This window comes from Carlito syrichta, unplaced genomic scaffold (genome assembly GCF_000164805.1).
Source record: "Carlito syrichta isolate Samal-C Ts95f unplaced genomic scaffold, Tarsius_syrichta-2.0.1 Scaffold123307, whole genome shotgun sequence".
Taxonomy (NCBI): Eukaryota; Metazoa; Chordata; class Mammalia; order Primates; family Tarsiidae; genus Carlito; species Carlito syrichta.
The window spans coordinates 213001-228934 of record NW_007067403.1 but is presented as its reverse complement, the minus strand read 5'-3'; positions in this window follow the sequence as shown (position 1 = coordinate 228934).

Sequence of the window (15934 nt, the reverse complement as noted above, 5' to 3'; positions counted from 1 at the left end):
ACAAGGGTGCCTGAATGAAGCATATTTGTATACCTAACCCTTAACTGTACCCCACAATATTAAAATAAAAAATATTGATTTAAAAAAAATTCTGAATGCTAAAACCAAAGAATGTTTTCTTTAAAGTAATTTAAAGTGTCATTGTCTTAATGATAGGACTTTGATACTGTAATGGTGGATACATGTCATTATACTTTTGTCCACACAACAGCTAGAGTGAACCCTAATGTGAAACTTGGACTTTGGGTGATAATGTGTCAGTGTAGGTTCATAGATTGTAACAAATGTACAGCTACTCTGGTGGGGAATAAGGACAGTGAGCTTGCAGGGGTGGGAGTATGAGAACTCTCTGTACTTTCCACTCAATTTTGCTGTGAACCTAAAACACTTTTAAAAATTGTCTTGACCGGGTGTGGGGGCTCATACCTGTAATCCCAGCACTTTGGGAGGCTGAAGTAGGAAGATCACTTGAGCCCAGGTGTTTGAGACCAGCCTGAGCAACATAGCAAGACCTCGTCTCTATAAAATAAAAAAAAAAATTTTAAATAGCCAGGCATTTTTAAAATTTAAAATGGTGGCATACACCTGTAGTCCCAGCTACCGGGAAGTCTGAGGATGAAGGATTCCTTGGGCCCAGGAGTTTGAGGTTGTGATGAGCCACACAATCATGCCACTGCACTCCAGTCTGGATGACAGAGTGAGATCCCAACTCAAAAAAAAATTCCTTTTTCTAAAAAGTGTCATTGTCCTGGCAGTTTCTGCCCTGTAAAGTAGGTCCTTGAGGGATCTGTGGAGAAGGAAACAGGAGGTATGCTCTTGTATGTATGTTTACATCAGTTCGTTATTAAGCACCCACTGTGTGCAGGTGACTGTGCTATGGAATGGCAACAGATCAGTCGGACCCTGCCCTACCCTTGGGAATCCTCGGTTGAAATATAGAAGGAAAAAAATTAAACTAAGTCACCCATCTCGGTACTTGGTTTCACCGCGCTAAATGCAAAGAAGGTGATCTGGTAGTGGTTCCTAGGAAGCAGCTGATAAGGGCTACGCCTCTCCACTTGACATTCACTTTTCTTCTTCAAGAGCAACATGTTGGGTAGTTGAGTTGGTGCGTGGGTATCATTCCCCTCCCCCCCACCCCACCCACCCCACCCAAGTTAAAGACCGGAGTTTAAGACCCAGGCAACTGAAGAGTTGCAGTTGCAAGTATCTTCTAGCTGATGCTTGTGCTGACCTCAGCTGGGCCCCTCCGAAGAAGCAATGCTGCAGCTTCAAAGGCATCCAGGAGATAAGACAGTCTAGCCTCCCCCAGCGGCCCGCAAACTTCAGATCTATATACTTGCAAGGCAGTGTCGATATGCCAGGCAGAAGACCATCAGACCCTTTGTCCGTCCATCTTCTCTGTTATCTGCCTCTCCTTTCCTCCTGCCTCTCTGTAAATTGCTTTTTCAGTTGGTGTGTAACAGAAGAAAGGTGGAAATACATAGATACATCACATTATAGGAAGTTGTATCTTGAAAGCATTTGCATTGGACTCAGTAATCCCCATCTTTTAAGAAGAAAGAGTGTGGGGGAAATGGACATTCATTCATTGTCAATGGGACGACAAAACCTTTCAAGGTTTTGCATTAACATTTTAAGAAACCGAGGCTGCTATATATCAGGGTAGTCATAGTAGACCCATCTTATGGGTACACTTTAGTGGAATGTAGGTACTTATTTTATGACTATTCGGTGTTTCATTTGAAACAGTCCCTTTCTTTTCAGAGTGCCCTTTTTTGGGCCAAGACTTGGCATTTCATGTAAAACACATGTCTGCAGATCACAGAGATGGAAAGGTCGAGAAGGTGCAAGAAGAGGAACAGGACTCAAGAAGAAATTAAAAACTTTTCCAAATAAAAAGCAGCCATCAAAATTATGTTGGGGAGAAACTTGTAATATGGTGAAATATGGATAACAAAAAATAAAGAACTCAACAACATATAAATAATATAATCAGCCTAAGAAAAAGAAATAAGTGGCCTCCTCCGGCCTCCCAAAAGGTTGCTGAGAAAAGTAAACCAAAATGTCAAGAAGGATGGACTCCGAGTGGTGAAACTTTAGGAAAGTTTTCATTCTTCACATTCTAAATTTTTGAAAACAAGCTGCCAGGCCAGGCAACATAGTGAGACCTCATCTCTACAAAAATCAAAAAATTATCTGGTTGTGGTGGTACATGCCTATAGTCCCAGCTACTTGGGAAGATGAGATGGAAGGATTGCCTGCGCTCAGGAGGTTGAGGCTGCAGTGAGCCATGATGGTATCGCTGCACTCCAGCCTGGGTGACACAGTGAGGCCCCAACTTTAAAAAAAGAAAGAAAGAAAAGCTGATTACTTTTATCATGTAAACCGTCACAATTTTATTGAAGATACACCTATTTTACTCTCTCAAATACACCACAAGTACAGATCATAGCACAAAGCATAGCTGTGGGTCCTTCTTTTTTTTGAGTTGGAGTCTCACTCTGTCACACAGACTGGAGCGCAGTGGCCGCTCCCGGCTACCGCAGCCTCAACCTGCTGGGTTCCGGAGATCCTTCCTCCTCAGCCTTCCAAGTAGCTGGAACCACAGGCGTGCGCTACCACGCCCGGCTAATTTTTGATCTTTACTGTAGAGATGAGGGCTTGTCAAGTTGCCCAGGTGGGTCTCGAACCCATGGGCTCAGTCAATGCACTCACCTCAGCCTCCCAAAGGCGCAGGATTACAGGCTGAGCCACCAAGCCCGTCTCTGTGTGTCCTTCTAAACTTACTTTTGAAGCCTTAGTATCTTGATTCAGCAAAACCCCTTAAGCTTTGAGCCTTCCTTTTCTCTGTATTAGAACAACAACTTAAGGATCCCATTGTTTTCATAAGGAACACAGGCTAGGGAAGTCAATTTCAACGGGTTGTGTGATCTATGACTACAGGAGACAGAGTAAAATATTTATTTAAAATGTTCAGTCTCCTGTAGTCATAGATCACACAACCCGTTGAAATTGACTTCCCTAGCCTGTAATCCCCGCCTTTGGGAGGCTGAAATGAGTAGATTGCCCGAGCCTGCGGGTTCGAGACCCGCCTGGGCAGCGAGACCTCATCTCTACAATAATCAAAAAATCAGCCGGGCGTGGTAGCGCGCGCCTGTAATTCCGGCTACTCGGAAGGCTGAGGCGGAAGGATCGCCGGAGCCCAGCAGGTCGAGGCTGCGGTGGCCAAAAGCGGCCACTGCACTCCAGTCTGGGCGACAGAGTGAGACTCCAACTCAAAAAAAAAAAAAAAAAAATGTTCAGAACTTTGGAGTGAGAATCCAGGACATAATGTAGATGGTCTTTACTGCTTAAATTTTATTCATAAAATTGAAGTGAGAAACCATGGGAGTTAAACAAAATCAATCTCAGCCCCTCAAATCCCTTGCTCTGGATATACTGAATTTCTTTTGGCCAAAGGGCACTCGCACCCAGCATTTCCTGGTGCGAATTGCTGTTGGCCTGCTTCTCTTGGATTGGTTTGTTTGCTAACAGTCACCAGCTGTGCAAGCTCCCGCTATAATTTCTTGTATTTTTTTAAAGAATAGGGCCTCAAATATAGGATTTCATAAGATCTTAAGTTCTGTGGAAAGTGGAAAGTGTTCGATGCCAATGCACACCAAGGAGATGAGACGTATGGCAGCTTTACTCCCTTTAACCATTTATCAGCCCAGACAGATGTCATTCTGTCCCAGTAAGGCAGGTTTCTCTAAAACTACCACAAAGTCAAGAGAAGAGATGCGAGTTGTTTTCTAACTTTGAAATCCATGGGTAAAACTAGCTCTTGTCCCAAGACTCTTCTTGAAATCTTATTTTTAAAAAACTTCTGCTGGGCATGTTGGTTCATGCCTGTAAGCCCAGAACTTTGGGAGGGTAACGCAGGAGGACTGCTTGAGCCCAGGAGTTCAGGACCAGCTTGGGCAACATAGCAAGATCTCATCTCTACAAAAAAATTTTAAAAATTAGCTGGATGCGGTGGCACATGCCTAAGCCCAGCTACTAAGGTGGCTGAGGTGGGATCACCTGTGCCCAGGAGGTCAAGGCTGTGGTGAGCTGTGATCATACCACTGCACTACAGCCTGGGCAAAAGTGTGAAACCTTGACTCAAAAAAGTGAAAGAAAGGGAGGGAGAGAGGAATTTCCAATCCCTAAACATAGCCTTTAATACTTACCCACTGCATGTTCTGATAATCCTCTCTACCTTTACGGTAAGTCTGAAACACTATGGATCTGTCGTCCTTTACCTCAGATAAGAGGGGCTAGTCCTTTTTATCTTTCTCCTATTTTCAGAAGTCAAAGTGTTACTGTTGCTTATTTTACTTTAAAATATTTGACTTCTAGTAGCCCAAAGTAGAGAAGAATTTATACTATGAGCCATAAGCTTTATATAAGCATACATTATCTTTTTCATTTAATTTTCACTGTAATAGAATAATTTTATAGATGAGGAAACTGAAGTTTAAAGATATATGTAACTTGAACAAGGAGAGGCCACACTGATACGAAATTGCAAAGTCAAGTTTCAAGTATATTTTCATCCAAAGTTCATGATTTTCAGTTTTACCATGTTGTTTCTAACAATTTAATACAAGAAAACTAATACTCATTGGTCAATTATGATATATCAGATGTTGTAAAGATATTCACTTAATCCTTAAACTATTTTTAGTAGTTCTCCCCACTTTTTATGGAAAAAAACGGGCTTAGAGAGGTTAAATTTTGCCTAACATCATATCGTTTGCATGAGGTAAATCCGGGATTCAACTGCAAATCTGTTTCCAGTGCTCCTGATTTCTATGGAACTACATGTAGCATTTTACATGGATTCATTCAAGAGAACAACTTTGAGGTAGGTGCCATTATCATTTCCATCTTCTAGGCGAGGAGAAATAGGTTTAGGCAAGTTAAGTAACTTGTCCTCAAATCTACTTAGTGTGTAAAAAAAAAAAGAGAAGATTTAGGCCCGGGCATGCTGACTTCTGTACTTTCAACCACTTGATAGGCTATCTCACCAAAAACACCTTTTAAGAATTAATGTTTAAGAATTAATGTTTAAGAATAATTACAGCACTTTAGGAGGCCAAGGTGGGAGGATTGCTTAAGCCCAGAAGTTCAAGACCAGCCTGAGCAGCATAGAGAGATCTAATCTCTACAAAAAATAAGCTGAACATGGTGGTACACACTTGTAGTCCCAGTTACTCGGGAGGCTGACGTGGAAGGATCATCTGAGCCAGGAGGTTGAGGCTAAGGTGAGTCATGATGGTACCACTGCCCTCCAGCCTGAGCAACAGAGCGAGATGCTGTTTCAACAACAACAACAACAACAAAAGAATAAGAATGTTTTAACAAAAACATGAAAGAAATGTTCTTAGGAATGCAAAGTACAAAATGTAATTTTTTTTTTTTTTTTGAGTCGGAGTCTCATTCTGTCACCCAGGCTGGAGTGCAGTGGCACACTCACGGTCACCCCAGCATTGACCCGCTGGGCTCCAGTGATCCTTCTGCTCCAGCCTTCCAAATAGCCAGAACTACAGGTGCGCACTACCATGCCCGGCTAATTTTTTGATTTATTGTAGAGACGAGGTCTCGCCGAATTGCCCGGGCTTGTCTCAAACCCACAGCCTCAGGCAGTCCACTCGCTTCAGCCTCCCAAAGTGCTGAGCCACTGAGCCTGGCCGTAATATTTAAAAAGTCAAAAAAGAAAAAGAAATTATCTGTTAAACCAGAATTGGTCACCGGAGTCTAGCTTAGAGAATGTTCCTCCCCAAATACATCATACAAATTATTAATTGATGTCCACAGAAGCTCCCATTAGCACATTGTCTCATTCATCTTACCTGTTGTACTGGTGAAACCTTGCAACTTCACAGGAAAAGGAGGACAGCCCTGGAGTTGTATAAATAAGGAAATTGTGCAATGAACTGTGTGGGTGGTGATAAGACATTAATATTCCGTCCTTCTGCGTTTTAGGATGAGCTTACTCATTCTCAGGGTTCCGGGTCAGGAAAATGCTCTGCCAGCTGAAGGAATGAGCCATTCTTCATAGGCGAGGCCTGGGCCATTGACCCAGCATCAGGAGGGCATGGCTTTGCAATTGCCAGTTCAGTAGTGGTGATGGATTTGCAGCTGTCTGTGAACTCATGGGCTCCTCTGGCCCATTGTGAGCAATGACAAGTACTTCTAAGGGCATTGGGAATCAAGGGCCATTGTTGTCATGATATATGAGATTAGCAAGAACCTTAGCTACCTTGTCGCCTAAAACAAAGACAAGGAGCAGGATCTCATGCAAACACAAGTTCTATGAATGCTTTACCCGAGTTCTCTCTAATGTTGCCTGTACAATTAAGGGAGAGATTAAAAACTGTTACAAGAAGCCAAGTTCCTAATGTCGGCAACAGCTCACGGTTCCAGGAATAGAATAAAACAGAGCTCAAGCAGAGTGGCCTAAGTCTAGTCTGAGACAAGTTCTTTTTACGCGTGTGTGTTAGATTTATATGCCTCTGACTTCTGTGCTTTATAACAAGGACATCTAGCACCAGTGGCCTTATAGGGAGACAGATGCAATATTTCCTTCTGGTGGGAAGCAGGGAGGCAGAGGAGGGAGAGGCGGCCTTATTATGCAAAGGAGCTGTAATAAGGCTAGATTTCACCCTGCAAGTGGCTCTTTGAGAAGATGAGTAGTGAAGGAGGGCATGCTAGATGCCTATTTATCTAATAAAACCTGATTACAAGCAACAGGTGCACTGGCATATAAACTACCTGGAGTCATCAAGAAATTCTGAAGAAAGCTGCATCAAATTGCAAATGATATGACTTTCATCTAATGATAGATATTAATTATACAGGGGAGATTGCAATAGGCCCATAAAATGGGTGTTTGCATCCTCATCATTCAGTATTTCATGCCATGATGATAAAGCAATAATGACAGAATAATAAACAAGCTTTTTATTTACTTATTTGCCTCATTGAAAATGAAACTTTGAAAGTCAAATCACAAAGTTTGGAGGAAGTGGGCAAAAGACATACAAAAACACCTGCAAAAGGTGAGCAGCAGTGTCAGGAATGAGAAGTGTAAGGAAGAGACCAACCCATAGACAGACGGTAAAAAGACTTGATTTCCTCTACCCTAAACACACTCCTAAAACTGAGTCAGAATGAAGATGGCAATTTCCCCTTGTAGGTTACAGCAGCATTTTGCTGATGTGTTCAAAAAAGCCTCAGAAAGAACAAGAATTCCCTTAGGTGATGTGGTGGGAAGGCTGTGGTGACATTGAGAGGGAGGGAGCCTGTGGGGTCCCCCTGTCTTGTATGCACTGGCACCTGTCACTTTTGTGATTGCTAAAGGCTCCATCAGCTCTTGAGGCCATAGTGGAGTGCACAGCCAGGCTGTGGGAGACAAGGAGTGGTTGAGAAAGAGCTGGAAGGACTGAGATTGCCCTTAGGAAATCGTGAAAGCAGGAAGTGGTGGGCAGAGAGGCAGGCGGAGCTGCCCAAGAGAAAAGACCAGGAGCAAACAAACCTACAACCTTGCTAGTGTGGAGAGGTGGGGGAGATCTTTATCTGGATAATTTACTAAATAGCACTTCATAGAGATTGAGGGCAGATGGGAAGGGGCGTGGTGAGCTAGGGAGAGAGGAGTTGTAAGCATGGACCACCTAGAATCCTATAAGAGGAAGCCCTGCCCTAACTACCCCCGCCCCCCACCATGGTTTAACACAGATCTCCAACCCCTCACCATCCAGCCAGGCTCCTGCCTGCCTCTTCAGTGTTTTCATGATTTGAACCTTCCTCAGTTGAATGCTTTGACAGATGAATTTTTCAAAACATGGATGAGTCTTGATTGCCTATAGCTCAACTATTTTTGTCCTAATGAAGATAGTAAAATGTTTTCTCCTATTTCAAAGAAAAATAAAATGGTCTAATTATTTACCCACTGTTCATTTTTCCATGAATACTCTCTCTGGAGACAAAGGCAAAGGAGTCATTTTAGTTGTTTAAAAATTATGCTATTTGTATACAGATCCAATCTCACCTAGTTTATCTGCTTATCAATATGAGCATGGAAAACCAAACTGGAAAAGACAGATGGTGGATGAATGTGGAAAACCCATTAAACTAGATCCCACTAATCCAGAAATGGTGATAGATCTAACCTTGAGAAAACGTACCTCTCATCTATTTAAAGAAAATGCTAGGCAAATTAATAATGTAAAAAGAGTAGAAGAAAACACTGTTTGACCTACTAAAGCAAACAATAGCTCACCTTGCTCAGATACCAAGTACTATACATGTCTAAGTTTCCAATGGGAAAATCGTAGCCTATTTTTCATGGACACAGTCATGAAATAGGCCAGTGGTCGGTGATTTTTCTTTTAAAATGTGGACCAATCTTTCATCTATAAAGAAAAACAAAAATCAGGGTAGTGTTAACTTAAAAGCATACTCTCAATTGATATGCAATATGTATGTTACTGTGTTTTGAGAGTAAATTTATATATAGCTCATAGTTATCTTATTTCTGGATCCTGGGACACTACACCCAAAGGAATAGAGTCACTTTCTTTAGGAGACTCCCAAGCTCCCTGATTTTCGGTTAAATGACTGCAGATTGAAATAATCATTCTCTGGAGCACTGGTTTGTATATTTACATGGAGTATTTTCACAAAGACAGGTGTCAAGATGACTCAGTTAACTATATCTCCTGAGTAGGAAGAGAAACAACAAAGAGACAAAGATATGACACTATCACATTCCTTGATCCATCTTCACACCTTAAATATTTTTTTTTGAAAATCCAGCAGATCACTGATAAAACTCATTACTCACTCGTCTGTACCTAAATTCTACAGGAACCCATTGACCTATTTAGATTCTAGAACATATATGTGACAACAAAAAGCTCCCCTGAGCTGCCCAAATATGCAAATTCAAGAAGGGAAGATGAGGTCCTATCTCTTTTCACCAAATCTGCCATGCTCATTGGTGAATTTATTCCCTGAATACTTACTGAGTCCTATTACATACATAGTAACTAGAAAAATAAAATATTTAAACTCCCTTTCCCCTAAGAAATGTATCATCTGGAGGTTCTGTAGTTGGGAGTAACAATTTGAACAAGATTTAAATGGAAGCAAACATAAAACAGTATGCAAGAAAAACAGATATGGACATTTTCTATCTCTTTTTTCATCGGAAGAGCAGAATTGGGTAGGGAGAGAGAAAAATTGCTTCTCTAGGGAGAGAATTGAGAAAGTCTTTAGAGGATATGGTAGTTGAGGTAGATTTGCAAAATTGTTTTCAGCATGACATTAAACTAAGGTTTTCAGGTAAGAGTAAAATGGTAAGCTAAGAAATTGACATAGGAAAATGAAAATATAAGGTGATGTTAAAACCGTGGTTTGGAATATAGGTACATGAAGGAAATATTAGCAGATGAGTTTAAAAGTAGACTAGGATATTTATTCAATGGACATTTGTCAAAAATCTGTTATATACCAGCCTCTATGCTAAGCGTTGGAGATAAAAAGCTGAATTAAGACTTTTCTACCCATTGTGATCCCCTTAGGCCAACAGCATTGGCATCACCTGAGTCTTACAAAAAATGAATCATTTCAACTGGTACAATGGCTCACGCCTGTAATCCCAGCATTTTGGGAGGCCAAGGCAAGAGGACGTTTTGAGTTCAGGAGTTGAATCCAGCCTGGGCAACATAGTGAAACCTCATCTACACACACACACACACACACACACACACACACACACACACACACACACAAATAAAAAAATTAGCCAGGCATGGTGGTACACACCTGTAGTCCCAGCTACTAGGGAGGTTGAGGCAGAAGGATCTCTTAAGGCCAGGAGTTGGAGGCTGCAGTGAACCATGATCACACCACTGCACTGCAGCCTAGGTGACAGAGTGAGACCCTGAATCTAAAAATAAAAAGGGATCATTTCAGATTCTACTTCGCACCTAATGAGTCAGAATGTGTATATCATAACAAAATCCCCAGGTGATTCCTAAGCTCCTTGAGTTTACCTTTAAGAAGCTTACAATTTATTGGGTGGAGACAAACAAGCAAACCAGTAAACACAGTGTAATGTGATCAGTGCTGTGACAGAGCTAAGGACAGGGCAGCACACTGAGGAAAGCAAATCAGATGGGGGAAAAGAATGCAGTTGTGAACCTGTATCACAAGTGCTACACAAAAGTGCCAATGTTGTCTGACTGAAGACAGTTGACAATATGTAGAAGGAACATTAATTTTTCTTTATTGCCTTTGTTTCGCAAGCACTAAGAGATCAATTACTGTATTTAGTCCTTCGCCACCACTCCTTTGGTTCAAGGCACCGTCATCCCTTGCTTGCATCATGTGACAGCCTCAACTGGCTAATGAACCCACCCGTTCTGCTCCCTGCTAGCCTATTATGCTGCAGCCAGTACAATCTTTCCAAAATATGAATCTGAGTTTGCCATCCACCTGCTCAAAATTCTTCAATAAGTCCCCATCACTTCACTCTTTCAGATGCTTTATAGAGCTTTGGGGATTCAGATTCTGCTGCATCTCCCTCCGGGCACTCCCTAGAGCTCTCCACTAAACCTTCATTCAGTCCCTCATACTCTTCACATTTTCTTCTACCATCGGCAGTTTGAATGTGTTGTGCTTAAACACACTTCCATTTTTCCCTTAGCCCAGCTCAGTGCTACACACACCTCAAACCTCAGCTTAAACAACTCTCCACAGGAGCAGCCTTGTCTGACCTCTCTCATGACATCACATCTTTCTGTTGGAGGATTGTTTGGTCACCCTTTTCCCAACTGTGATGTTAATTACTTGTGTGATAAACTGACTGTCTCACCCACCAATTTAAACTTGAACTTCCACCAGGGCCAAGGACCTAGTCTGGTTTGGCTCACCATCTTAGAATGGTGTTGATCCACAATAACCACTCAATTAATACTTGTTTAATCAATCAATTAATTACTACAGTGTACTTCTAGATAGAAATGCTGATAGTCGTGTTTTGACAAAATGTCAGGAGTGTGAGATGTTTCTGAAGGTTTAGTGAATTGAGGGCCAAGAAATAACAATGTATTTTATGACTGGAGATCACTGATAGTGGCTAAGCAGCTTCAGCAACAATGCCACCAACCTGGATAAGTTCAATGGCGAAGAAACAAAGGCAGGCATGTGGACAACCTGATTAGCAATGAAGGAGAAACAAGGATTTAGAGAGCAGCTAAAAGGAGATAACAAGGTCAAAGGAAGATTTTAGAGTAAGAAAGATTTGGGCATATTTCTTAAGAACAGGAGCAAGAATAGAGCAGAAGTTTGAAATGCAAGAAAAGAAGGTATGCAATCGATAAACAAGAAGACAGGAGAGAATGAGAGGACCGTAATAAAGTATACCATAGACTTAGGTTAAGAGCATGTTATAACCCAATAAATATGTAATCGGCTTGTGGACAATAGCACAGTCATTTTTAGTTTTCTGTCTTAAAACATAACCTGTAACTGTTTAAAGTTTCAGTTATGGGAAAAACTGCAAAGCTCCAGTTACAAGCTTCAACCCCTTCCCTTGTCTCACTTTCCCCTTAGCAACAACCAGTCAGGTGCCAGGGGGAAATCACCTAAGTTTCCAGCTGTCTCTGCAACTTCCCTAGCTAGTGGGCCAAGGTCAGCCCGAGTCAGGCTAGCCAATCCTCCACGATTAAGCTGACCACCAGAGGTTACTACCCAATTAAATGGCAACAAGACTGGAAAGCTCCCCCCCCAAACTCCTCCTCCCTTTGTGTAAAAGCATAAAAGGCGTCTGCTTAAGGAAGTCAGGACCTCTGGGTGTACTCCACTGCATTGGTTGTCAACAGAGGTCCAGGCTCGAGCTTGCAAATAAAGACCCTCTTGAACTTTCATTGGAATTGGCTCTTGGTAGTCTCTCGGATTGAACTTTCAGCCACTACAAGAACAAGGTAAACACCACAAGTGGAGAAATCACTCTTGAAAAGAAAGAGTAGCACAGCTTACTTTGAAACAAAAGGGAAGGAGATAAAGATGGGTAAACATATAGAAATTTTGAGTTTGAGAAAATAGATGACCTTGAAGAGTATCTCACAATCTCTCCATGACCCTCTTTCCAGGGTATGTTCTTTGACCGTCCTTGGGGGTGGAATAACCATTCATTACAGAGTACTCCTTATTCTCATTTTGGCCTTCATTTTTTCTCTGTCTCTCCTTTAAAAGGCCATTCTCTCTACTTATCTCCCTCATCACCACTGCCAACCGATACACAGGTAACTTTTCCACCTTCTGAGGCTCCACCTCTGGTTCCCAGTCATTCACATTACCTCCATCTATGGACTTTATCCTCATAATAATGATTATTTCAACATCATAGTCTAAAATTCTCCCAACTAAAACTCCTGCTGAATCCATTCAACCTTCATTTTCATTAAGCAAACACATGTTAGTAAACACCTTCTCTGCTCCAGGCTTTGTTTAAAAATAGGCAGGTAGATAAAATATGACCCCTGTCTTCCATGAACTTATAGTCAAGCATATAGAGTTACTTTCAGAGTGATAAAACATGATACAGATTATACAAAAGAAGCATGTCGATCAAGGGTAGAGTAGCAGGGTGGCAAATTCTATCTTGGAGGTCTCAGGAAAGAAATCAGAGAATGTATCCTAATATATGATGTTTAGTCCCAGAGACTTGAAGGCAAAAGTTGGGGTCACCCCAGGTTAGTCAGAAGGAGGCTGTAACCTAAGAACACAATGAGGGGTCACCAAAAAGGAACAGAGTTCATTTATTCCATAAACATTTGTTTAACACATATGGGTGGTGGGCATTGTGCAAAGATGATACCTGACATGAACTCATTGATAGGCTAGTGGACTTTCCACTCTGACCCTCAGCAGAATTATGAAGTAACTCCAGTTTGTCTATCATTACCTTCATGTCTGAATCTCTTATCCTCCTTATTCAAGGAGCTCTTCTTCCTCATCTTCTCAATCTCCACTGAGATTCAGGAAGTAGGTTGAAAGAAAACATGGCTGCCCGAGGACTTGCTCAGCATAAACTCTTCACCTATGTCCAGACTTTGAAATCCATCACCAACAACAAGGCCAAGGAAGGCAACAGCATTCCCATTTATCTTTCTCAGTGTTTTAGACTCATAATAAATAATAATGAAAACAAGACTAATAAATGCAGCTAGCACTTACTGAACAATTAACTGTGTTCCAAGCTTTGGGAACAGTGTTTTAGATGCACTATATCTTTTAATTCACACTATAATCCTATGATGTAAGAATAATTAGCTGAATTTTAGAGAAAAAATTAAATCTCATACTGCTAGTAAATAGTGTCTCTCAGACTTCTATGTTATGCCTTTTCTCCTTCCAGGCAATCAATCAAGTCCATTTTAATGGAATTTTACAAATAAATTTTGTTGAAGCAAAGAACTGACTCAGGCCTTAATTAGAAGTGGCCCTTTCTAGATGTTTCTCTACTTTAAAGATAAGAGTTTCAATGACAGCTCACTAATGTTGTTGATAGAGGTATTTTAGCTTAAAGGAGTTTTCCTGGCGTGCTTCAAATAACCCTGGCTATGTCAACCCCAGTGGATTTGCCCATCCCACCTTCCCTTAGAACTGGCCTTTACTCTGTAGTTTCAGTCACCATAAATACAATAGATATAAGTATCTGTCTTTATTATGACTAACCACATAAAATATTTCATTTTTAATGGATTCTTAATAGATCTTGAAGGGCTCCTTTCAGTCTAGTTCTCTGTAATTACGGCTTTTGTTACTCCTCAAGAAACTGCTATGACATTTTAAGTCATCCATTTTTAAGATGTGAGCTGCTTGGTATTTTATTCTGGCTAATGAGCTCTGTGGTAGGCAGAATGGCCACAAGATGTCCACACCCCAAGCCCTGGAACCTGTCAATATGGTACCTTGCATGGCAAAAGGGGTCTTCATAGATATGACGAGGTGAAGGACCTTGAGATGGCAAGTTATCCTAGATTAACTGGGTGTGCCCAATGTAATCACAAGGGTCCTTATAGGTGAAATGGAGAGAGAAGGGGATTGAGTCAGAGAGATTTGAAGATACTTCACTGCTGCCTTTGAAAGTGGGGGAAAGCACCATGGGCCAAGGAGTACAGACAACTGGTAGAACCTCTTAAGGGAGCACAACCCTGCCAACACCTTGCTTCTAGCCCAGTGGAGTATATTTTGGACTGCTGACCTCCAGAACGCTAAGATAACAAATTCTTTTAAGCTACTTAAAGTATGGTGATTCGATACAATAGCAATCGGAAATGAATTCAAATACCTTTGCTTTTCCTATTCTTGATACCTAGTTATTGTACATACTATTTGCCACATAAAAGGGACTGAACAGTTAAATTACCAATATGCTAGTAACCCCAGTTAGTTTATCAAAAGTACTCACATGGTAGCTTTAGAATTGAGTCCTCTACTGCAGTGGTCCTCAGATTGAGAGTGTATTAGAATCACCTGGAGGGGGTGCTGAACCACAGATTGTTGGGTCCTACCTCCAGAATTTCTGATTTAGCTGTTCTAGGATGGAACTGAGATGTAGTTCTAACAATTTTCCTGGTGAGGTATGTACTGCTGGAATAGGGACTACACTTTGAGAAACACTGTTCTGTTCTTTGTGGGAAAATGCTTTATTATAGGAGAGAACTACCAACTGTAATAGACACATTGACTCTATATGTGAATAAAATGCAGTAAGACCTAGAACAGGTAGGGATGATATTAAGCTGTTAACTCAGGATAAAGTCTGTTGTTTACTATTTACCATCGCACTAGGCATAGTGCCTAGAAGAAAATGGTGTTTAATGAATAGTTCTTGAATGAATGAATGTCATGACAGCAATTCTTAAATCACTCAATTACTACAGAGGGTGCAAAAAAAAAGTATACACATTTTTAAATAAGGAAAAACTGTATTTAAATTGTCATACTCAATATATACCAATAACAAGTCACACTTGGTAGATGGTTGCACTAGCCAATTCTACTATCCTGCCTGTTGTATGGTGATGCTAGCATTCATTTGATTAATGCTATCTTTTGAACAAATGTGTATACATTCTTTCAGCGCCCCCAGTATTTACTCACTGTTTCCTTTGCTCCAGGCTCTGTTTTGAGTGGTCTTATGGGAAGATAAAATGGAGAACCAAACAAATAAACAATCTCTCTCCTTGGGATGGACTGAGAAAAATAAACTAAATAAAATACATGAAATATTAGAAAGTGATGATTGCTATAAGGAAAAAAAATGAAACAAGGAAAAGAATCAGGTCTGGGAGCAGTTGATAAGTTTAAATACTATAGTGAAATGGAATATTATGTGGCCGTAAAGAAGGACAAGCATTTGGACTTCACAGCAACTTGGATGGATTTAGAGTCTATCATACTCAGTGATCTATCACAGAAACAAAGAACAGAGTACCGTATGTTCTCACTCATAAGTGGACCTTGAACAGTTATCATAATACTATAAGAAAGGGATCGGCAGTAGTGGGAAACTGCCAGGGGAGGGGGGCGGGATTGGCATTTGAGGGCAACTGCCAGGAGAGGGAGGGGCACAACTTATCAACAAGGGTACCTGCCTAATAAACATTTGTATTCAGAACCCTGAATTGTAACCCACAGGTTTAAAATAAAGAAAAATTTTAAAATTTTTAATTTTAAATGAATAAATAAATACTGCAGTGAGAGCTGGCCCTTCCATTACCCTCAAGTACTCCCAAACTCATTTATGATGTTTGTCCTTTGAGCTCTTATCACAGAATATCTGAGACTCATTAATTTATAGATAACAGAAATTTATTGTCTCATACCCCTG